Genomic DNA, 23,893 nt, shown 5'->3' on the forward strand with positions numbered 1-23,893 from the left:
TCTAGAGCCCAGGAGCCACAGCTACTGAAGCCCACTTGCCTAGAGCCCGTTACACAGCAAGAGAAGCCACCGCAATGAGAAGCCTGGAAACCACGACGAGAGAGTAGCCCCACTCTCTGCAACTAAAGAAAAGTCTGCGCAGCAACTAAGATCCAGCACAATAAAAAATATATATAAATAAAATTAAAAATAAATAAAATAGTTACAGAAAATTTGAAAAGCACAGACGTGTATAAAGAAAAAGTCATCAGTAACTCCATCAGAGATAATTAAATATATATTAGTATATCAACACATACACAGTTATTTTTTCAAAAAGGTGTTTGTGGGTGTACATTACAAATCCAGAATCAAACCTCTTCTCATCATTGGTCCAAACTACTATCATCTGTTGTCCGGGTTATTACAATAGCCTCTTAACTCCATTTTCCCAGTACTGTTCCTCTCCAGTCTATTCTACACAAAACAGCCAAAATGATTTTAAAAGTCAATCAAATTTCATTTCTCCGCTCAAAATCCTACAATGACTTCTCGTCTTAGAATCATAAAGGCCAAAGTGCTTATAATGACCTATAAGATAACTCTAATGGCCCTCCATTTTCATCCCCAATCTTTACTTCTCTTACCTTATTTCCTACACACTGTATCCCTTGGTCTATCGGACTCAGGACCTCCCTTGTGGCTCAGCTGGTAAAGAATCTGCCCGCAGTGCGGGAGACCTGGGTTCAATACTTGGGTTGGGAAGATCCCCTGAAGAAGGGAACGACTACCCACTCCAGTATTCTGGCCTGGAGAATTCCATGGACTATATAGTCCATGGGGTTGCAAAGAGTTGGACACAACTGAGTGACTTTCACTTTCACTTTATCTGACTCAGCTACTGACCTCTAAGCTCTTGCTGGAACACATACATATCTCTGCCTGAAGTCTTTGGACCTGCAGTTCCCTTCATCAAGAACATTTCCCCCCTGACCCCCCGGCCCAGATAAAACATTGCTTTCTCTCTCCTTAGCTTTCTTTAGGTCTCTATTCAAATGCCACTTTTCAGAGGGGCTTCCCTGGTGGCTCAGTGGTAAAGAATCGCCTGCCAGTGCAGGAAACGTGGGTTCAATCCTAGGTCCAGGAAGATCTCACATACTTCAGAGAACTAAGCCTAAGCACCTCAACTACTGAAGCCTACTAGAGTCCCTGGGCTCCGCAAGAGAAGCCACCGCAATGAGAAGCCTGAGCAATGAAACTAGAGAGTGGCCCCTGCTTGCTGCAAATAATGAAAAGCCCAAGCAGCAATGAAGACTGAGCACAGCCAAAACTAAAACAAATAAAATTTTTTTAAAATGTCACTTTTCAGAGACTTCCTTAACTTACCTTATATAAAGTAGCAAAATTCCTTCTCTTTTTCCTTGGTATTTCCTATTTACCATTAACCCTGTTATATTTTTCTCCAAAGCACTATCGCCAACTGACAAATTTTTTGTTTATGGTTCTGTCTCTCCTGACTAAACTGCAAATTCTATGACAGCAAAGAAAGAATCTGTTTTGTGACACACACACCCCTGCCCGCCCCATCGCCACCCCCCGCGCCCCCCCCCCGCCCCCCGCCCCGCCACACACACACATGGCACTCTACCTCTACATTCTAAAACAATATCTGGACTGTCACTATTTGTGAGTGAATGGCTGAATAACTGCATGAGCAACTGGGATCAGACTATACCTAAAATTTATACTCAGCCTTTATCATTTACTATTATTATCTGGTAAAGCATTCCTAATTTTCATATAGCATCCTATTATAGATACAGACCACAGTATATTCAATTTTCTACTTTGAATATTTAGGTTGTTTCTAAATTTTGTTGTTCTAAATTTATAATATCATAAATATCTTTGTACACACTTTTATATCCTCATATATACCAAATATCCCTGAATATATACCTTCTTGCACAGCTTTGGTAGTTTTTTTAGGATAAAGTATTTTAAATAAAATTGTTGGATCAAAAAGCAAATATATCATGAATGCTTTCAACACATTTTATAAACTATAAACATCAATAGGTGAGTGTAAGTAAGATGGATACATAGTATACATGGATAAGAGTGTGCACATGATAGAGCACAACAATCAGAGGTAAGGAATCAGAATTATATGCAACACAAGGATAGATCATTTAAATGAAAGGCTGAATTTTTTTAAAACAATATAAAAAGTTTAAACTTTGAAAAAAGAAGAAAACAGAAAAAAACAATAAAATGAGATATATAGCCCAGTGTCATTTATAAAAATTATAAATTTATACACAGAAAACACTATGTATTTTCTAAAGATACAGAAATATCCAAAGATGTATGCTATGCTATGCTATGCTAAGTCACTTCAGTCATGTCCGACTCTGTGCGACCCCATGCTAACTACCTTAGAATGGGTGCTTATGAAAGGAAGCTAAATGAGTAGAGACAGGGACATAAGTGGGATAAAGACAACAAAATAACCAATCAAGATACAGGTCTAGTCCTTGGGATGCCAGCATGAGAAGCATTATTCTTCTCCTAAATGCTGGGAAAGAGATAGGGGAGTAAAGAAAATCCAAATAAACTCAACTGGGCCAGTATAATCATAAGAGTTCCATGTAAACAAAAACTGTTCTAAGTACAATTATACAAAATTAACATCTTTCATTTTAAAAGGAGCCAAGAATATTTCACATATTTTAGAAAAAATTCAGTAAATATTGATTTTTTTTAAAAATCAAGAAACTATAATCATTAGGATTATAGTCAATAATCTAAAGTAACTATATGACCAAACTGAGAATTTGATGATTTGTCTGAAATTACTAGGTCTATAACATCCCAAGATTAATCTGAGTACAATACTGACCATAAAAGACCCTGAAGATAACATTCCAAACACTATAAATCCAGCAATGGGAATCTATACAAACTCAATTTTTAATTTACACATTTGTCATAGAAATCATGTTACAAAATATTTACCATAGACCAAATCCTGTGAATGAAATAACATCTAAAACCATGGCATCACATAAACTTTAGAAAATACAGTAGGAAAAAGTCACTTCTCAGTACCTCTTTATTGGTATAGCACCCATATAAACACAGTCTTAAATAGAAGGAGTACGAAGAAAAAATCTGAAGCACACTTCATCTGAGAAATGAACAAAGAAGAGGAAACTATTTTAGCATTTCATGCAATGGAATTGAGCAAGAACTTTTGAAAAATCACTTCCCTTAGCATATTGGTCTATTCTTATTAAATTACAACTGAATCTGCCAATGATGCTTTACAATATAATAGATTCTTCAGGAAGTCAATAAAAAAACAATCTGGATTGGAAGTGCAATTATATAGCTTTCTGGAACCTATAATAAATGATCTTGAGGAAGAGGGATATCACTATTTTTCAAATGTACAAAACAATGTAAGTTCAAGCTTTTTTCTGCTACTGAACTCAAACTATACACCAAAGGATGCAAAATGAGCAACAATAACCAAATCAACAGTGACAGGTTAGTGTGCACAACTAACACAGCAGACAATGGGAACAGCTTTCTCTAAAGACTGCAGTCCTGTGTAACGCAGATTTAATTTAGGTCACAGAAAATTCTACGAAGATCTGACAGCTTCTGCTTTGACTAGATGAAACTTGCTGCATACATCAGCATAAATAATTAGGTTCAACTGTACATTCACCAAACAAAATAAAGTAACTTTCCTCAAGCTGGGGGAGGAAGCTATAGCTTTACCTCTACCTTGAATTGTAGGGATCTTCTGATTTATCCTAGAAACAGTGTTCTCTTTTAGAACTGATAATTACAGTTGTGCTGTTTGGTTGCTAAGTCATGTCCAACTCTTTTGCTGCATCATGAACTATATCTCACCAGGCTTCTCTGTCCATGGGATTTCCCAAGCAAGAAAACTGAAGTGGGATGCCATTCCTTCTCCAGGGTATCTTTCTGACCCAGGGATCAAACCCCACCTCCTGCAATGGCAGGTGGATTCTTTTCCACTGAGACCCGGGAAGCCCATAGTAAAGGAAACACACAATAAACAGAGTCCCCAAAGGGACTTTCACTGAGGGTGTGCTGATTTTATCCGAGGTTAGGGAACTAAGATCTTATATTCTTCATTAAAAAACAAACAAACAAAAAAAAGAGTCACCAGAAAGAAATCTACAAAAGGTAGGATCTTCAATTAGCAGTTCACTTTAAATAATTAAGTCTTTCTGGCTTCTGTTGAGTATTTTTAACAGGGTAGCTGCAGAACATGATATCAATGATATAATGTCATTTGTGTTTGAATTCTAAGAGCCACACACACACACACACACACCCCAAAAAAAAGCTTTTTTAGATTCAAGTCAGTAAACCTCTGGAGGGTTGAAAAATTTAATGTACAGGTCAGTACTGTCTATTTATACTAATACAGGAAACCAATATAAAATTATAACTGTTAACAAATTATTTAACATTAAATGACTCTTTAATTAAAGAAATATTCTTTCCTATAGTAAAAATAAAATCCTATAAATTGCAAACACAATGCTGAGTTTTGAAATAAACAAGTTGATGAAATAGGTGTAATATACATAGTGTTGTTAATGTGAAATTTAAAAACTTGTAAAAATCCCATAAAGTATGATACACAAATACTTAGTAAACTATAAAAACATGCTTAGATTTGAAAAATACCAAATTCATAAAACTGATTACTTCTGAGACAGGGAGAGGGATGAGACTGGGAGGGAGTCACAGGAGTCTCAATTACCATGATTCTATAATCTGTATATTTATTGGCTAAAATGTTAACAGCTTATTTGGCAGGCAATATTTTATTTGCCATGGGTCTACGATAATGGTAGACCAATGACATTATGAATTTGTCAAAACCCATGAAGGTGTACAACATAAAGAGTGAATCCTAATGCAAACTTTGGGCTTTAGTTTATAATAATCTATCAACATTGGTTCATTAACTGTAACAAATGTACCACTCACTGTTCTGTTTCAACCTTAAATTAGTGTACTGTAATTTTATTTCAGCACTAACCACTCAGAGTTAGTCTGGTATACACAAACCAAAGGGCATTAACCAAATACGACTGCACTTACTTTAGATGCCAGCCACTCTTCAGGGATCTCCAGGCTATCTGCATTTCTAATCAACTTGCCACATACTCAGAGATTCCTATGAGTGCCTCAGTTTGATAACTTGCTAAGACAACTGACAAAACTCAGGAAAGCATTATACTTATTATTATAGTTTTATTATAAATAATACACACAGGGAAAGCTCTAAGATGGCCCTGAAAAGGGGCTTCCAAGCCATCTCCCTATGAGTCAGGGTGCATCATCCGCCCAACACATCACTGTGTTCACCAATCAACATTCTCCACTGAGCTTTGGTGTCACTTCAGTCGCTCAGTTGTGTCTGACTCTTTGCAACCCCATGGACTATAGCACACCAGGTTTCCCTGTCGTTCACCAACTCCCGGAGCTTGCTCAAACTCATGTCCATTGAGTTGGTGATGGCATCCAACCATCTCATCCTCTGTCATTCCCTTCTCTTTCTGCCTTCAATCTTTCCCAGCATTAGGGTCTTTTCCACTGAGTTGATTCTTCATATCAGGTGGCCAAAGTACTGGAGTTTCAGTTTCAAAATCAGTCCTTCCAATGAATATTCAGGACTGATTTCCTTTAGGATTGACTGGATTGATCTCCTTGGGTCCAAGGGACTCTCAAGAGTCTTCTCCAACGCCACAGTTTAAAAGCATCAATTCTTCAGCACTCAGCTTTCTTTATGGTCCAACTCTCACATCCTTACATGACTACTGGAAAAACCATAGCTTTTAACTAGATGGACCTTTGTCAGCAAAGTAATGTCTCTGCTTTTTAATATTCTGTCTAGGTTGGTCATAGCTTTTCTTCCAAGGAGCAAACATCTTTTAATTTAATGGCTGCAGTCATCATCTGCAGTAATTTTGGAGTCCCCCAAAAATAAAGTCTGTCACTATTTCCACTGTTTCCCCATCTGTTTGCCATGAAGTGATAGGACTGGATGCCATGATCTTAGTTTGTTGAATGTTGAGTTTTAAGCCAGCTTTTTCACTCTCCTCTTTAACTTTCATCAAGAGGTTCTTTAGTTCCTCTTTGCTTTCTGTCATAAGAATGGTATCATCTGCATATCTGAGGTTATTGATATTTCTCCCGGCAATCTTGATTCCAGCTTGTGCTTCATCCAGCCCAACATTTCTCATGATGTACTCCGCATATAAGTTAAATAAGCAAGATGACAACATACATCCTTAACATACTCTTTTCCCAATTTGGAACCAGTCCATTGTTCCATGTCCAGTTCTAACTGTTGCTTCTTGACCTGCATCCAGATTTCTCAGGAGGCAGGTAAGGTGGTCTGATATTCCCATCTCTTGAAGACTTTTCCAAAGTTTGTTGTGATCCACACAGTCAAAGGCTTTCATGTAGGCAATAAAGCAGAAGTAGATATTTTTCTGGAACTCTCTTGCTTTTTCTATGAGCCAATGGATGTTGGCAATTTGATCTCTGGTTCTTCTGCCTTTTCTAAATCTAACTTGAACATCTGGAAGTTCTCGATTCACGTACTGTTGAAACCTGGCTTGGAGAATTTTGAGCATTACTTTGCTAGTGTGTGAGATGAGTGCAATTTTGTGGTAGTTTGAACATTCTTTGACATTATTTCTTTGGGATTGCAATGAAAACTGACCTTTTCCAGTCCTGTGGCCACTGCTGAGTTTTCCAAATTTGCTGGCGTATTGAGTGCAACACTTTCACAGCATTATCTTTTAGGATTTGAAATAGTTCAAGTGGAATTCCATCACCTCCACTAACTTTGTTTGTAGTGATGCTTCCTAAGGCCCATTTGACTTTGCATTCCAGGATGTCTGGCTCTAGTTGAGTGATCACACCATGCTGATTATCTGAGTCATGAAGATCTTTTTTGTATAGTTCTTCTGTGTATTCTTGCCACCTCTTCTTAACATCTTCTTGTTAGGTCCATACCATTTCTGTCCTTTATAGTGCCCATCTTGGTGTCAGATTGGCCCAAAGTCCCAACCCACTAATTATATGGTTGATGTTTCTGGTGAGCAGGCCCCATCCTAAAGTCACCAAAAGGTACACCATGAACTGGCACATCAACATAACAAAAGCACATCTTATTCACTTAAAAACTAAGATAATACCCTCACTATAGGAGAATCTTCTCTTATTTTTTAATAAAATATGAGAGCAGAGTTTAATGACACATACTTTTAGCTTCATAAGAGGCCAGTGGTATAACAGGAATGAAAGAAAGGGAGTATTATTAGAGGACAACTTTCAAGGGGAGTACACTTCACAACTAGCTCAGATTGGAAATCATATCAAATAAGAGTTATCAAAAAGAATCAAAAGAAACCAATGTCACATTTGCCAACATTGAGGCTTATGTCAATATAAAGCCCAGAACTGGCATATTGTTAATATAAAACCCATTTAAATCCATTTTTAAAAGGATACATTGGTTACAGCACATAACAATGGTTAAGGTCTATAATGATCAAATGGAATCCATACTGAATGAATTAAGAGTAGAAGAGTGAACTGGAAAGGAAACCAAGTTGTAGTCTTTATAAAACCTGGTCCTTTCCACAGAGTTAAATGAAGGAGTAACGACTCAAAAACTATGCCACAAACCAAAGCATTGAGGGCTAAAAATTATATTTTATAGAATTGTCTCTTTCTTCACCAACATCAATAAATAAGTTACTAAATCTACCTTTTTGGCATAATAAAGTCATTTCAATAGAACTAAAAGTGCTACAGTTTCAATGTCAACTCTTCTGAAAATAAATGTTGCTGCCATGCCTCAGAATCCAAATTGCACCAGCAGGTCATTACTCTGTTCTATTCTGTTGACACATTTTAACTCATTTTATAAAGCAAGAATTTATTTCTGTTCTAAAATCCTGGGGAAAAAAAAATGTTTATGGGAAGGCAATTTCATTTTGCTAGGTTGACAGTGACAGTCCCTTGGGGGAGAGGCCAACTCAAGCAGGACTGAAGCAGCTGTTAAGAGCCAATTTTCCTATCTGTTAATTGCTTTTGTGACTAGGCTGCACCAGCTCAGACACCCACCTCACAAGCAGTAGATAAATCGAAATAGTCATATCTCAGAGTTTGAAAATTAAAAGGCTTTCTCCTTTCTGAAAGAATTTAACTAGGGAACAGAACAGCATAGGAAGTGAAAAACATCAAATGTACAGAAACATTAATTGCAAAAAAACACTAATGGCAAAAATAATTAGCACCTTCCTGATTACCAAAAAAAAAAAAGAGGAAAATGTTTTTTAAAAAATTTTATAAATAGCCAATAGAAAAAGCATTCATTTGGTCATTCAAAAAATATTTACTGGAATAACTACTACGGCAGACACTGTTCCAGGTGCTGTGGATACAGCATTAAACAAAACAGAATATCTATGTCCCCATCAGAGGAGATACACAAGAAATAAATATCAGCTAGTCATTAGGTACTAAGAAAAAAACAAAGCCATTTAATAGTGTTAGAGAAACACTAATTTTCAGTGAGTTGTTAAGGAAAACCTTTTTGAGGAAGGAACATTTAAGCTGAGACTTAAATGAAAAGAAAGATAAAGCCACACAAGTCTGAAGGAAAACCATTCCCCACAGTGGGATAACTGCAGAAGTCCCTGAAGCTAGACTGACTTTATAGAACAGAAAAGAAGGCTGATGTGACTAGAGTTTCACGAATAGGGTTAAGAATGGCAACAGATAAGGTCTCCTCAAAATGCCACAGTCATTTCAAAGTCATCAGTTGGGAAGATAAAAATAAAACTGTGACCAATGAGCTATTCATAGGAATTCTCTTTTGGACTAGTAATGACCACCCAGAAACTTTCAATACAAAATGAAGAGAAACATGAGTTAAGGAACGTCCCAAGGGCAAAGGTTTCTCAATCAGAAAGGATCAACATCAGAGTCCTAGCTGAATCAGTGTTTCAGTCACCAACTTCACTTTCACTGTTCACTTTCATGCATTGGAGAAGGAAATGGCAACCCACTCCAGTGTTCTTGCCTGGAGAATCCCAGGGACGGGGGAGCCTGGTGGGCTGCCATCTATGGGGTCGCACAGAATCGGACATGACTGAAGCGACTTAGCAGCAGCAGCAGCAGCAGCAAGTGCAATAAGGCTCCAAGTAAGATCAATATCTAGTGCTGGCATGTTAAAACATAGAACTCATAAATGAACTCTAGACAGAAATGAATGTTTCTGGACATGCTTTTCCTAATTCCTGCCAGATCTACTTATTTCAGATAGTTCAGAGAACTTTTTAAAATTTACATATAAACAATGGATATGATAAAACATAACCCACCTAAAATAGAAATTTTAGAGAAATTTGCCATGGGGTAATGTTCTTTCTAGAATCACAAATTAGGATTTTAAAAACAAAAACATTTCATAAGTAATTAAATCAACCGTTTTCCTTCTACAGAAAGCACAGATATAAGTTTACAAGCATCATAATATTAAACAATGCTATGTCTTAAAAATAAAATACATGTATTAAAATAGAACCCATCTTATTTGAAGGACAAACTATATTTTCCAGCACTGAAGGATTCCCAGATAACACTGCACTGTTGTATAACGCCAACAAGACTTTTTGTATGGTGCTATAATGTAAAAATTGCCAAATTATGCTTACCGCTATTGAATAGGCACATCTCTCTATAAAAGCACTTTGGTAAGGCTCTATTCATTTTGAGAAACAAGAATAGAAAAATAATGGAGATCAAAAGCTCGCTTTAGATGATGTATGTGGCAAAGAATCCTCACTAAGCCACATGCTAGTAAAAAAAAAGAACACTGGCATCAGAAACTGGAATCCCATCTCTAACACTAAACTGAACCTCAGTTTTCCTTATCAGTAAAATGAGAATATCACCTACTTTCACAAGATTGAGAGGAAGATTAACTGAAATGTAACAGGTGAAGATTAAAGGAATCCAGTCTTACAGGGTAATCACAATATCCATTAAATGAACAGGGGCAAGCACATGTTAAAAAAAGAGAGAGAGAGAGAGAGATTATTATAAATTATAGGTTGTAAGTGATGAATACAATGTAAATAGTACTCCTCCAGAATATACTGGCCAAACTCTTGTATTTTACCTATAAAGAAACAGAAGCTCAGGGAGTTTGAATTACCAGCCTGAAGTTAAAAAGCAGGCAGAAAAGGGGCTAAAATCTTACTTAACTACTAAAGGTGGCATGTGTTTTATAGAGCCCTTTCACAAACCAGATCTAATTGATCTTCACTATGAGGTGGTTAATCTGGCTCATGAGAAAATCCAAAGCACCAAAGTCAGCCAGTGAGTTAGTGATGGAACCATGTGTAAAACCTGGGACACTGAATACTGCTTCTCTTAAAACAGAGACTGAGTCTTTCTTACTCATAACTTGACTAACAGAAAAAACTGTCTTAGCAAGCAATCACACTGTCGTATTCAGTTAATAATTATGTTTAAAGTCATACTACAAAGACATAAATGTTTCCATTCTCTACTTAACAGAATCAGCCTTTTAACATTAAAATACTCAAATCAAAGACAAATTTTTTGACATATTTCCCAAGCTAAAACCTCAGTAGATACTGGTCTAGGGCACAGCACCAAGAATAATTTTTATTCTGTTTGTTCATAGATTATTTAAACAGGACAGCTGGGTTAGTGAGTTGCTGAATATTTTATCATAATCAAGCAGTATGTTGTTTCTATCATTAATGACTCCAATACTCACATTCTTAAAAATTACTTAAGCAATCCTATAAATTGTTCTTTATTTTATGTAAGATTTTGTAGTTACCCCTTAGGTCAATCAACTCTTGTATTTAAAGATGATTCACATCTGCAAAATAATCATGTTACAAATATTGCATTACTATGCAGCTGAAGGGACAGACAGGCTGGGAAACTGATTAAAAGGGCTCAATGGAGATGAGCCAATTGAAAATACAGCATCTAAATAACAATCACATTTACATGTTTCTGAACGTTGTTAAAAATATATAAATTTGCTTGATATTCCAAATTCTTGCTTTTAAAAGGATCAAGCTCTGAAGGAAGATTTCTAGGTTTAAAAGAGGACATGGCACAGCAATGGAGGAGGTCAGAGCTCAGTCTTCATGATGGTTTTCAGATCGCTTGTGCAAATAAGAACATGTTAGCTGGGCTCCAAACAGGTTTCTGCTCAAAACCACTTTCAAAGATGTGAAAATAAAGGACCATGTGCGTCAAAGTAATTTCTGAGTTTTGCAACTAATAACTGGCAATACTGCTTTTTGGGTGAGTGAGAAAAGAGAACCATTAAATTAATATACAAATGAGCAGCAATCACTCACACTATTTTCCCATGAGTGAGAGAAGAATACATAATTTGGGTGGGGATCAAGCACTTGAAGTAGTTATGGCCAGAGACTACCATCGAATTAACTGCTTAGCTTAGTTCATAACATTTCACTTGGACCCATCAAGGACTGTCATCCAAAAGGCACGGTCTGAATGTAGAAGAGTAAGCCTTCTGATAAACTGAGATTGTGCTTACACCCTAAGGTATGTTGCTTGTCTGTCTTCTGAGCAATTTTAAAACTACATTTGATAATAACACAATTTTGAATCCCTTTTACCCTAGTGCTAATTTTATAGTATATTTTTTAGGTAGACAAACCATTAAGTAAATGTGTTAGAGATTCAATTGAAAAAACAAGGCCCCAGCTTGTGAAAAAGCAACAGTACAGATAATACTGACTCCCATAGCTTTCTTAGCTAGACACATAGCTAGGAATTGTGATCACACGATTCAGAAAGATCATGCTGAAACATCTTATGGATTAATACAGATAAACTCTGTACAGTCCATTTTGTTCTGCCTTAAAATTATCTAAAATCGATCATTTGAAATTGACTGTTATGCAGTATGATCAATTATTGAAATACTCCATTTCTCAATCACCTTCATTATGCAGTTTACTGCAAACACAGTCCTCCAGAGCTATTCACAATGTGTTCCACTAATTACAGTCTTCATTCAGCACACATTTATTAAGCACTTATTGTGTACTACACACTATTAGTACAGGAAATAGCATGCTGAATCAAATTAGCTCCTGCCTTTAGAAGCAGAGGGCATGGCTTACAGAAAAGCAATTATTACATAAGGCAACAAGTACTATAAAAGTAATGTGTACAAATCACAACAGAAATATAGAAGGGGAAGGACTGAATTCTTCCTTGGGAAGTGAAGAAAGGCTTGTCAGACTATATTTTAACAGAGACTTACAGGATGAGTAGGGACTTCCCAGGTGGTGCTAGTGATAAAGAACCCACCTGCCAATGCAGGAGACACAAGAGATGTGGGTTTGATCCTTGGGTTGGGAAGATCCCCTGGAGGAGAGCATGGCAACCCACTTCAGTATTCTTGCCTGGAGAATCCCATGGACAGAGGAGCCTGATGGGCTACAGTCCTTAGGGTTGCAAAGAGCTAGACACAACTGAAGTGACTTAGCACAGGAGTTTGGTAAATATACTAGAGATTGTTCATGAGGAAAGGGGAGTAGGACAGACCTATAGCATATGCAAAGTTGCATAAGTAAAAAAGAGGACGTGTTTGTCAGGGCAACAACAGAGCTCACTAACAGTGAAAGTAAGCAATGACCAGAACAGGGCACAAAGGATCTTCAACAATGTTGAAGCCATGTTAGGAGTTCAGCCTTTATCTCAATAAAAGTGTGAAGCACTAAAAAGTTTCAAGCAGGGATGTGATAATGATTTTGGTTTTAAAGAAATCCCCTGGCCATACAACAAAAGGAAGGAATAAACTTGGAGGCAATCAAGTCTACTAGATTTATTAAAAGATCATTAAATTCACTACTGCCTTTAGAACAAGGCAATAGGATTTGGCCCTTGTGTGGCCACACACATCTCTCTCCATGCAATGAGCAGAGAAAAGGGCCAAAAGGAAGTGTTACCTTACTGGGTCTCACCCTAACAGACTACTTTCAACTGACCTGGAATCCCAGAACTCCTAGCTCAAATGACAGAGTCCATTTCCAGGACAGGTCCTCATGTAGGTATGTGCAACCCTAAACTAAGCGCTAAGTTGCTCCAGTCATGTCTGATTCTTTGTGACCCTATGGACTATAGCCCGCCAGGCTCCTCTGTCCATGGGAATCTCCAGGTAAGAATACTGGAGAGGGTTGCTGTGCCCTCCTCCAGGGGATCTTCCCAAACCAGGGATCGAACCAGTGTCTTTTATGTCTCTTACACTGGGTTCTTCATCACTAGAGCCACCTGGGAAGCCCACCCTAAGTCTGAAAGGTAGCCAAAGGGCAATTGCTATGGGAAGATGGGGGCTGTAGAGAAAGCTTGGACTTTATCACAATTTTGGTAAATACATACGTATGTATATTGATATATATTTATGTATATATATCATATTTATAATATTAAACATAAATATAAACATTTAAGAAATATCTTATATGGTAAAGTATATATATAATGTATACAATATTTAACAATATTGTATATATTATATGTAATATGGCAAATTTGCTTACTCCTTGCAAGGAAAGTTATGAGCAACCTAGATAGCATATTCAAAAGCAGAGACATTACTTTGCCAACAAAGGTTCGTCTAGTCAAGGCTATGGTTTTTCCTGTGGTCATGAATGGATGTGAGAGTTGGACTGTGAAGAAGGCTGAGTGCCAAAGAACTGATGCTTTTGAACTGTGGTGTTGGAGAAGACTCTTGAGAGTCCCTTGGACTGCAAGGACATCCAACCAGTCCATTCTGAAGGAGATCAGCCCTGGGATTTCTTTGGAAGGAATGATGCTAAAGCTGAAACTCCAGCACTTTGGCCACCTCATGCAAAGAGTTGCCTCATTGGAAAAGACTCTGACGCTGGGAGGGATTGGGGGCAGGAGGAGAAGGGGACAACAGAGGATGAGATGGCTGGATGGCATCATTGACTCGATGGACGTGAGTCTGAGTGAACTCCAGGAGTTGGTGATGGACAGGGAGGCCTGGCGTGCTGCGATTCATGGGGTGGCAAAGAGTCGGACACGACTGAGCGACTGAACTGAACTGAACTGACCATGGATATTTGTGCCTAGAAACCTAAGTGTTTTTATGATATATACTCCTGACCGGAAATTTTATTTTTTTAAATGTTTTAGAGAAGATCTGAAGTAATTCTTCGACAGAAAAAAAATGTGCGCCCCTTAAGAATGACATACTAAATTCAGGATCAACTTACTAGAAAAGTCAAAGCAATGAGAAGATAGGTAAATCAACCACATATTGGATAAGAAGCTAGTGAAAAAAAAAGAAAAATCATTTAGTGAAGGATCAATGTGTGGCTAAAGGCAGATATTTCTTATCCACAAATGAGCTATCGTGTTGCACAGCTTTTCTTATTGAACAGAGATGCATTGCCCTCACATTAAATAAAGAACTCTGAGCAATACACTGTAGCAAGCATCTGTTGGCTAATGACAAAGAAAACCAGAGACCTTTTGAGGCCAATTTCCATCCAGCTGTAAGCATGGAAGCAGCAAACACACATACTTCTTTTCAATACCAACCCCACTGGACAGCTATATGTAAAAGAATGAAATCAGAACATTTCCTAACACCATACACAAAAATAAATTCAAAATGGATTAAAGACCTAAATATAAGGTCAGGAACTATAAAGCTCTTAAAGGAAAACATAGGCAGAACACTGTTTGACATAAATTGCAGCAAGATCCTCTTTGACCCACCTCCTAGGGTAATGGAAATAAAAACAAAAACAAACAAATGGGACCTAATTAAACTTAAAAGCTTTTCCACAGCAAAGGAAACTATAAACAAGATGAAAAGACAACCCTTAGAATGGGAGAAAATAATTGCAAATGAAGCAACTGACAAAGGATTAATCTCTAAAATATACAAGGAGCTCATGCAGCTCAGTATCAGAAAAACAAATGACCCAATCAAAAAGTGAGCAAAAGACCTAAACAGACATTTCTCCAAAGACATACAGATGCCCAACAGACACATGAAAAGATGCTTAACATCACTCATTATTAGAGAAATGCAAATCAAAACTCACACTGGTCAGAATGGCCATCAAAAAATCTACAAACAATACATACTGAAAAGGATGTGGAGAAAAGGGAACCCTCTTGTACTGCTGGTGGGAATGTAAATTGATACAGCCACTGTGGAGAACAGTATGGAGATTCCTTAAAATAAATAGGAATAAAACTATCACATGACTCAGCAATTCCAGAGTATACTGCGCATATACCTTAAGAAAACCAGAACTGAAAAAGACACAGGTACCCCAATGTTCACTGCAGCACTATTTACAATAGCTAGGACACGGAAACAACCTAGATGTCCACTGACAGGTGAACAGATTAAATGGAATATTATTTGGCCATTAAACGGAATTAATTTGAGTCAGTTCTAATGAGGTGGATGAACCTAAAACCTGTTGCACAGAGTGAAAGAGATAAACCAAATTTCGTATATTAACACATATATATGGAATCTAGAAAAATGGTACTGATGAACCATTTTCAGGGCAGGAATAGAGATGCAGACATATAAAATGGACTTATGGACACAGCAGGGGAAGGAGAGGGTGGGATGAATTGAGAGTAGCACTGAAACATATATATTACCATATATAAAATAGAAAGCTAGCAGGAAGTTGCTACATAACACAGGGAGCTCAACCTGGTGCTCTGTGACAACCTAAGGGGTAGGATAGGGGTGAGAGGGAAGTTCAAGAGAGAGGGGATACGTGTATACTTATAGCTGATTCATGCTGATGTTTGGCAGAAGGTAACACAACATTGCAAAGCAATTATCCTTCAATTAAAAATAAAAGAGCATAATTAAAAAATAAACAAATTTTTAAAAATCAGCCTCAAAAAGCTATGAAAAAGAAGCTTCTAAGCTTTCATGTCATTTTGTGTCAAAGGCATTTCAAATATTAATTATATATACTAAACAAGACACTTAAAGTTAACCGTAAACAAGCAGATATCAAAATATAAAACTGCATTTTATTCTCATTCTACCTTTCTCTGTATCCATATCCATGGTAAAGAGAACTGGCCTATGGAAAACACTAAAGAAGACTGTAAACTAGGCAAAGTTTGTCTTCTGAAGTTATCAATTGCATTATAAGTTACTTTTTTTCTGTCTCTATTTCACTTTTTCTATTTTACTTTTTCTTCCTCTCCAACATTTTTCATATTTTCCAGGATCTCTGCTGTAACCGTCTTTCTGAGGTGTGCTTTGGCCTCCCTTGCTCTGGTGTTGAATTTATTTTACCCATATTTTTCTCAGTGTCAGATGACCTGATAAAGAACAACACCTACAAACATCCGTAACTCCTTTCCTTTTGCCTCTCCTTCTGTCCAAGACTAATGCTTTCATGTAACCCCTAGACCACACCCTTTCTTGCCTTCTCAGAAATCTTTTAAATTTTATAGTATTCAATTTTCTCTCTTCACTTTCTTAGTGTCTTTCCCTCATTACAAAAACACATTTTTTGTATTCCTAAAAAACAATAAAACCTTTAGCTTAAAAGGTAAATAAAGCTACTATATGGAACTTACCCTATGTGTCCTCCCTTTAGCCTTTGCCCTCAAGCAAATTCACTCCCTGGTCCACAGCAACATGTCTTCTGCTGACACCATTATATTAATCCCAGGGTTCTTAACCTAGAGTTTGTAGGGTCTGTGGATAGAATTCAGAAGACTCAAGAACTTGGGGGGCAAAATAAATCACTTCTTTATTTTCTACAACCTCTAAAATTACTAATATATACTGTATTTATAAATTTACTAAATTACTATGAGCCTTCCCCTATCAAATCCCATGGATGGAGAAGCTGTCCATACTGTAGGCTACAGTCCACAGGGTCGCGAAGAGTTGGACACGACTGAGCGACTTCACTTCACTTCACTTTCACTATATCGTGTGTAGTATGTTAAACAAGCACATATTACTCTACACAATTCATTTGGTAATGGTTGCTATTGTTCTTTAGTTGCTAAGCTGTGTCCGACTCTTTTGTGACCCCGTGGCCTGTAGCCTGCCAGGTCCTCCGTCCAAGGGATTTCCCAGGCCAAGAATACTGGATTAGCCATCTGCTTCTCCAAGCATCTTCCCAATCCAGAGGTCAAACCCACATCTCCTGCGTTGGCAGACGGGTTCATTACCATTAAGTCACTAGAAAGCTCTTGGTAATAATATGTTCATATAATTGCTTTCCTTTGTAATCCTACATATTTTATCCATCTGTGGCAAACTGTATTTCCCGAATACACTACAAAAATATCTCCCATTTCACATGCTTTTCTATGATGTAAACATGCCACTTCCCTATAAAGAAGTAGAGCCTGGGACTTCCCTGGCTGCGCAGTGATTAAGACTCCTCGCTTCTACTGCACAGGGCACAGATTCAATCCCTGGTTGGGGAACTAAGATTCCTCATGCTGTGCGGTGCAGCCAAAAAAAAAAAATTTTTTTTTTTTTTAATAAAATGAAGATGTAGAGCCTAATTCCCTTCTCCTTAAATCCAAGGTGGCACTTAACTTTTTTGCAACCAACAGAGTGTGGTGGATATGACATTGAGAGGCTTCTAAGGCTAGGGAAGGGAAAGTAATGCAGGTTCTGGGTTACATTTCGGGTGGTTGGTTAAACAGTGATAGTTACCAGAACAGAATTCGGTACCTGCAACTAGCCTGTTGACATATAAAAACATAAAGCATGTGACACTGGCTTTGAGATTTGGTGGCAGACACAACCTGGAAGGGCCCTAAGAATCTCCTTGAGGAGGCTATTGGAGAAGCCTTAAAGGAGAGTGAATAAAGTGCTCTCAGAAGCCAGAGGAAAGAAGAGAGATCCTTGTTACAAAGCAGCAGAAAATTTAGCAAAACTGTTGCCTATGCTAAGTTAAAAAGCAGAAAATGATGGTAAGGAACTGTTCTTCTAGCTAAGGTAATTTCCAAGCAGAAAGTTCAAAGTGTCAACTGGTTTCTTTTGTACGTACACACAGTAAAAGGTACAGTTAGAAAGATGAGCTAAAGAAAGTATTCTGTTTTCAGGCAGAATTTAAGGAAATATAAAGGCTCCAGAAAATTGCTGGATTCAAAAGTAAAATTATTTTCATCTACAGTCTCGCCCAGCAGAGAATGTTCAAAGTAAGAAAAGGTCTGAAGACAAAGATCAAACAGAGGTTACTGGGAGGAAAATCTGGTCTCCAGGAAGAGAGGAAGCCAAGTATGTTACTGAAAAATCCTTTGTTAACACCTGGTTTCTCCTTGATCTCCTTCCCAGGGCCTTTTTCTGTACTTGTCCACTAAAACTAGATAGGCCCAAGGGTTCTGTCCTCAATGTCTTCAACTGAAAATTTATTAACCCCGAAACCTCTCTCTTTCTCAAGCCCCCACCTCTCTCCAAGAACTAGACAGATCTGTACATCTCTACCTGAATATCACAGAGAAATCTCAAACTAAACTATTTCAACATCTTATCCATCCCTACTCAAGTTCTTCCTATACCTGGACATGCACTGGGAATAAAGAGTACTACTATCTAGTAAACTGCCCAACACAGGAGTCATCCCTAATCTCTTCCTCTCCTTCACCCTGCCTCCCTCAAGCAACAGCTGATAATATCCGTTTTCAAGTTCTATAGATTCTACCTGCTAAACTTCCCTAAAGTCCACCCTTCATCAGTTACATCCTGCCTGGACTACCTTTCAAACAGTATCTCCATATCAATATATCTTCCATACTATGCTCAAAATCATCTCTTTAAAATAAAATATTAGTCAGGTTAATCTCCTGCCTAAGATTCTTCAAAGACCCCTATCAAAACCTTTGGACATAGCTTACAAGTAAGTATCTTTTGGTCCTGTTCTCCCTTACAAAATTCCGCGCATACCATTTATTTCAATGCTGCAAAATAAGGACCCACCACGATTATGAGTACATACTTCTCCCCATACGATGCAACTCCTGTTATGAATTCTAAGTACTTCAATAATTATAGAGCACCTACTTCATGGCAAATCTGGCAGGACGTATGCCAGGGCTAAGCATACAAAAACAAATAAGAAACAGGTCCTGCCTCTCCCCTGGAAGCACAGAGAAAGAAGGAAAATAAGGACAACACAGGAATTTGTAATGGAAGATAGCATGACGTAGTAGACTAATCATTTGGAGTGGGCAGAGAGGTAGAGCAGGCCGTAAGAAAAACAACAGGATAAATATAGCATATTCTCCTGGAGCAACAAATCCCTTTGATGTAAGTAATTTAAAACATTTTAATATTAATATACTCATTATAAACAGAATACAAATTACATGAGAGATACAATTAAATACTTTAAAATTCATGGGCCATTTTGGGTAAGAATGACTATCCAGAGTTAGAATTTAAAGCAATATTACTTAGCAGAAGGATAGCCATGTTAAGTAAGAGACCTTCTTAGAACTGAGCAACTCACACCACCTAAAGGACATTTTGGCTCTGCCGATCCAAAAAGCCAACTCTGGCTGGGCAAAAATTCAGTGAAACACGACTGGATGGTCAAAAAGATTCTGTTACAATCAGCCTATACCTCTATACAGCCTCTTTAGAGGGCTTCAGATATGGCAAGAAGGTTTGCAGACAACTGAGGAATCCTGATTGAAGGCAGGAGGAGAAGGGGACAACAGAAGACGAGATGGTTGGATGGCAACACCAACTCGATGGACATGAGTTTGAGCAAGCTCCAGGAGTTGGTGATTGACAGGGAGGCCTGGTGTGCTGCAGTCCACGGGGTCACAAAAAGTCAGACATGACTGAGCGACTGAATTGAACCGAGGAATCCTGAACCTACTAACCTACTTGGTCAGATTAAAGTTACCTGTAATTATGCAAAGGAAGCCTAAGAAGACCAAGAAAAGTTTATACTGCTTCCAATTCCTGCTGAGATGCTGAGTCAGCAAAATCGCTGACTCAAAATCTCTTTCAGGAGATCAGGCCTTAGAGAAGTTACACAGGAAAAAATGGAGAAACCTATAAAAAACACCTGGGATGACAAGGACCCATTTTGAATTGTTATGTGTGGAATGATGGTTTTGGCCTGAGGCAAGAGGCAACCCACCAAAACCATGGGATAACAAAACAGAAGAACTACCGAAAAGTTCAATTTTTGCTTTTCTTGGGTCCCAATACCTATGTGCACACAACGTGGTCCCATCTGTGGGACAACTCTGGTCTCCGGTCCTCAGAAAAATAGAAGCTGAGAAAAGTAGCTGGATACACACTAATCCGCCCTGGATGTTTCTTCACATCACCCTCTCCTCCTACACAAATCTCTTCCTCAAGAGAAAAATGTAAAGAAGTGACCCAAAGTTATACTATATGGTGTTAGGAGTGACTGACTCCAACCCCAGAGTGCCTGGAGCTCTCTAACTCCTGCCCTGATATCATCAGGACATAAACCCGATGCTCTCCTACATAAGCACTGTCTGACAGTGTAAAATATCAAGTACTAAGGAGTAAATGTAAAACAAGATGTTTTGGTCTGTTCGAGGTACCATTACAAAATAATGTAGACATGATGACTTCAACAGAAATACTTTCTTACAGTTCTGGAGGCTGGAGGTCTGTAACTAGGGTGCCAAAAGGGTCAGGCTCTGGTGAGATCTCTCTTTATGGCTTGCAGATAGCAGCAAGTCTTATAAAAACACTAACCTCACTGGAGCAAGGCCCCACCTACAAGACATCATCTAACTTTACTATCTTCCAAAGGTCCCATCTCCACATACCACACATTGGGGGTCAGGGCTTCAGCATACAGATTTGGAGCAGGGGGAATGATATATTCAGTACATAACATCCATTTTTTTTAAAGGGGGATATTTGATCCTAACATCATACCATATGAAAAATCAATGGCAAGAATTTAAACATCAAAAGCAACTTTACAAAACTCAGTGGAAAAGATGACTATCATTTGACATCAGTAAGGAAAGATTTCACTATATTAAGAACTGCTGTTCATCAAAAAATACCTTCAAGAAAGTAAAAATACAACTTATAAACTAGCATAAAGTATTCACAATACACACAACTTATAATGCACTATTATCAACAACACATAAAGCAGTAGCATACACATACAAACACATTTGGAACATCGCCAAAAAAATGAGCAAGCGACAATAAAGAGGCATTTCATGGCAGAACACAAACATATAACCAAGACATGTACAAAAAACTATTCATCACAAAGGATTATAGATTTTCAAAGCAAGGCCCTGTGTCATGAAAAACAGTGAAAAGCTTTGAAATGGACCCAAACCAAACAAATAATTTAAAAAAAAACCTAATGAGTGTTCTCTTGAACTCACACATTCATTACCTCCATCTTTCAATGCCTTTGAGAAATTTTTCAATTTGATAAAATGTAGAAAATTGATGATAATGTGAACTATTCTTGTGTACAACAGAGCAAATTAGTTATGGCCAGTGGATTACAATTGATAATTGCCCAGGAGATAGACTAATTTTTGCACCTATTTGAAAATTTTATTTCAGCATTCCTTACTACATATAAATAAACAGTTCTTCAAATTTCCCTTTGAACTGATTTAAAGATCTTACCAGTTTCCTCATTAGTGAGTTAAATAAAATACTTGACAAGTGTTCATTTTATATCTGTATGAGAGTCACAATTATACCTTCTTTTAAAAATCCTTTGTGACCTCAATTAAAATTCAACATCAACCACTATGATTTAAAAAAAAGAAAAAACCTTTCAGCAAATGAGGAACAGAAAGGGCTATTCAATCCAAGGATAATGTCATTATGAATGACTGACAATTTTCTCCTTAAAGCCAAGGATGTCTACTCTCATCTCAAGTGATGAGAGTATTAACTTTTAATTCAAGTATTAAAAGTTGTACGGGAGGTTCCAGTGTGTAAAATAAGGCAAGGGAAAACTGACAGAATGAGGGGAAGAGGTAAAACTGTCTTTGATTATATACCTATCACAATTACATCCTGAAGCCTGGAAAATCTTAAGAAAAAAAGCTACTTAACAAAGGCCAATATACAAAATTAAATTCTATTTTTATATGCTAGTGATGAATAACTCAAAACAAAACATTTAAAATGTCACTACAATAACAAAAAAAAAAACAAAATAAAAGATGTATACACTGAAAACTAAAAAAAAAATCATAGCTCTTGAGAAATTCAAGATTTAATTTTAAAATGTTAAGATGTCTACTCACTTCAATTTGATCTGTGGAATAAATAGTGTGAAGTAAAATCTATAAATGTTTTTTTTAGAAAATGAAAAGCTGATTTTAAAACCTAAATTTCAGTGGATTTTAATATTTAAAGGAAAAATAAAGAGCCTAGAAGAGCCAAAACAAATTTTTAAGAAAAAGAAAATTAGAGAACTTACTCTACTTGACTTCAAAACTTAAAAATCTACTCTAATCAAAATAGCATGTTATCAACAAAAAGAAAAAAAATGTATCAATGGAACAGACATATACATGTATAGTCAACCAATTTTTGATGAGAACAAAGTCATCAAAGCAATTCAATGAGGAAAAAATCTCTTTAACAAATGGTACTGGGAAAACTGGTAATTCACATGCAAAAGAATGAAGGTAAACCCTAAAGTAATACTAAATACAAAAGTTAACCTAAAATGGATCAAACATCAAATTGTAAGACCTGAAAAATATGCCTAAAAGTAAGACGTTTCTCTTAGGCAAAAACATAGAGCAAAAGCTTCACAACACTGGATTTGGCAATGATTTCGTGAATATGACACGAAAGGCACAGATAATAAAAGATGAAACAGACAAACTGGATTCATGAATAGTTTTAAACTTTGTACATACAAAGATACTATTCATGGAATAAAAAGATAAGCCACAGAATGGAAGAAAATATTTGCAGATCACATATATGATGAGAGAATAATATTCAAAATATATAGAGAACTCCTAAAACCCAACAACAAAAAAACAAATAACCCTACTCAAAAATGAGCTAAGGACTTAAATCAACATTTCCCCAAGAAGCTTTATGAATGGTCAATAAGCACAGGAAAAGATGCTCAGTATCACTAATCATTCAGTTCAGTTCAGTCGCTCAGTGGTGTCCAACTCTTTGCGACCCCATGAACTGCAGCCTGCCAGGCCTCCCTGTCCATCACCAACTGCCAGAGCCTACCCAAACCCATGTCCATTGAGTCGGTGATGCCATCCAACCATCTCATCCTCTGTCGTCCCCTTCTCCTCCTGCCCTCAATCTTTCCCAGCATCAGGGGCTTTTCAAATGAGTCAGCTCTTCATATCAGGTGACCAAAGTATTAGAGTTTCAGCTTCAACATTAGTCCTTCCATTGAACACCCAGGACTAATCTCCTTTAGGACGGACTGGTTGGATCTCCTTGCAGTCCAAGGGACTCTCAAGAGTCTTCCCCAACAATACAGTTCAAAAGCATCAATTCTTTAGCACTCAGCTTTGTTTATAGTCACACATCCATACATGACTACTGGAAAAACCATAGCCTTGACTAGACGAACCTTTGTTGGCAAAGTAATGTCTCTGCTTTTGAATATGCTATCTAGGTTGGGCATAACTTTCCTTCCAAGGAGTAAGCATCTTTTAATTTCATGGCTACAATCACTATCTACAGTGATTTTGGAGCCCAAAAAAATAAAGTCTGACACTGTTTCCACTG

At 37.3% G+C, this 23,893-nt stretch overlaps 1 protein-coding gene across 20 annotated transcripts in view; it reads right to left on the reverse strand.

The window, feature by feature from the left end:
- The window catches only part of PEAK1 (pseudopodium enriched atypical kinase 1), a 315,210-nt gene that overhangs the window by 222,990 nt on the left and 68,327 nt on the right, over positions 1-23,893 (reverse strand). For 5 of the 20 annotated variants that reach the window (XM_019983447.2, XM_070775333.1, XM_070775338.1 and 2 more), the window contains one exon: positions 16,744-16,864. The exons of 12 other annotated variants lie outside the window; for them this stretch is intronic. The gene's annotated coding sequence lies outside the window, so the exon portion shown is untranslated. Of the gene's footprint in view, positions 1-3,090; positions 3,170-16,743; positions 16,865-23,893 lie in introns of all 20 variants that reach the window. 3 more of the 20 variants (XM_070775337.1, XM_070775347.1, XM_070775334.1) reach the window with 2 other exon arrangements.

Source organism: Bos indicus, chromosome 21 (genome assembly GCF_029378745.1).
Source record: "Bos indicus isolate NIAB-ARS_2022 breed Sahiwal x Tharparkar chromosome 21, NIAB-ARS_B.indTharparkar_mat_pri_1.0, whole genome shotgun sequence".
NCBI classification, from domain to species: Eukaryota; Metazoa; Chordata; class Mammalia; order Artiodactyla; family Bovidae; genus Bos; species Bos indicus.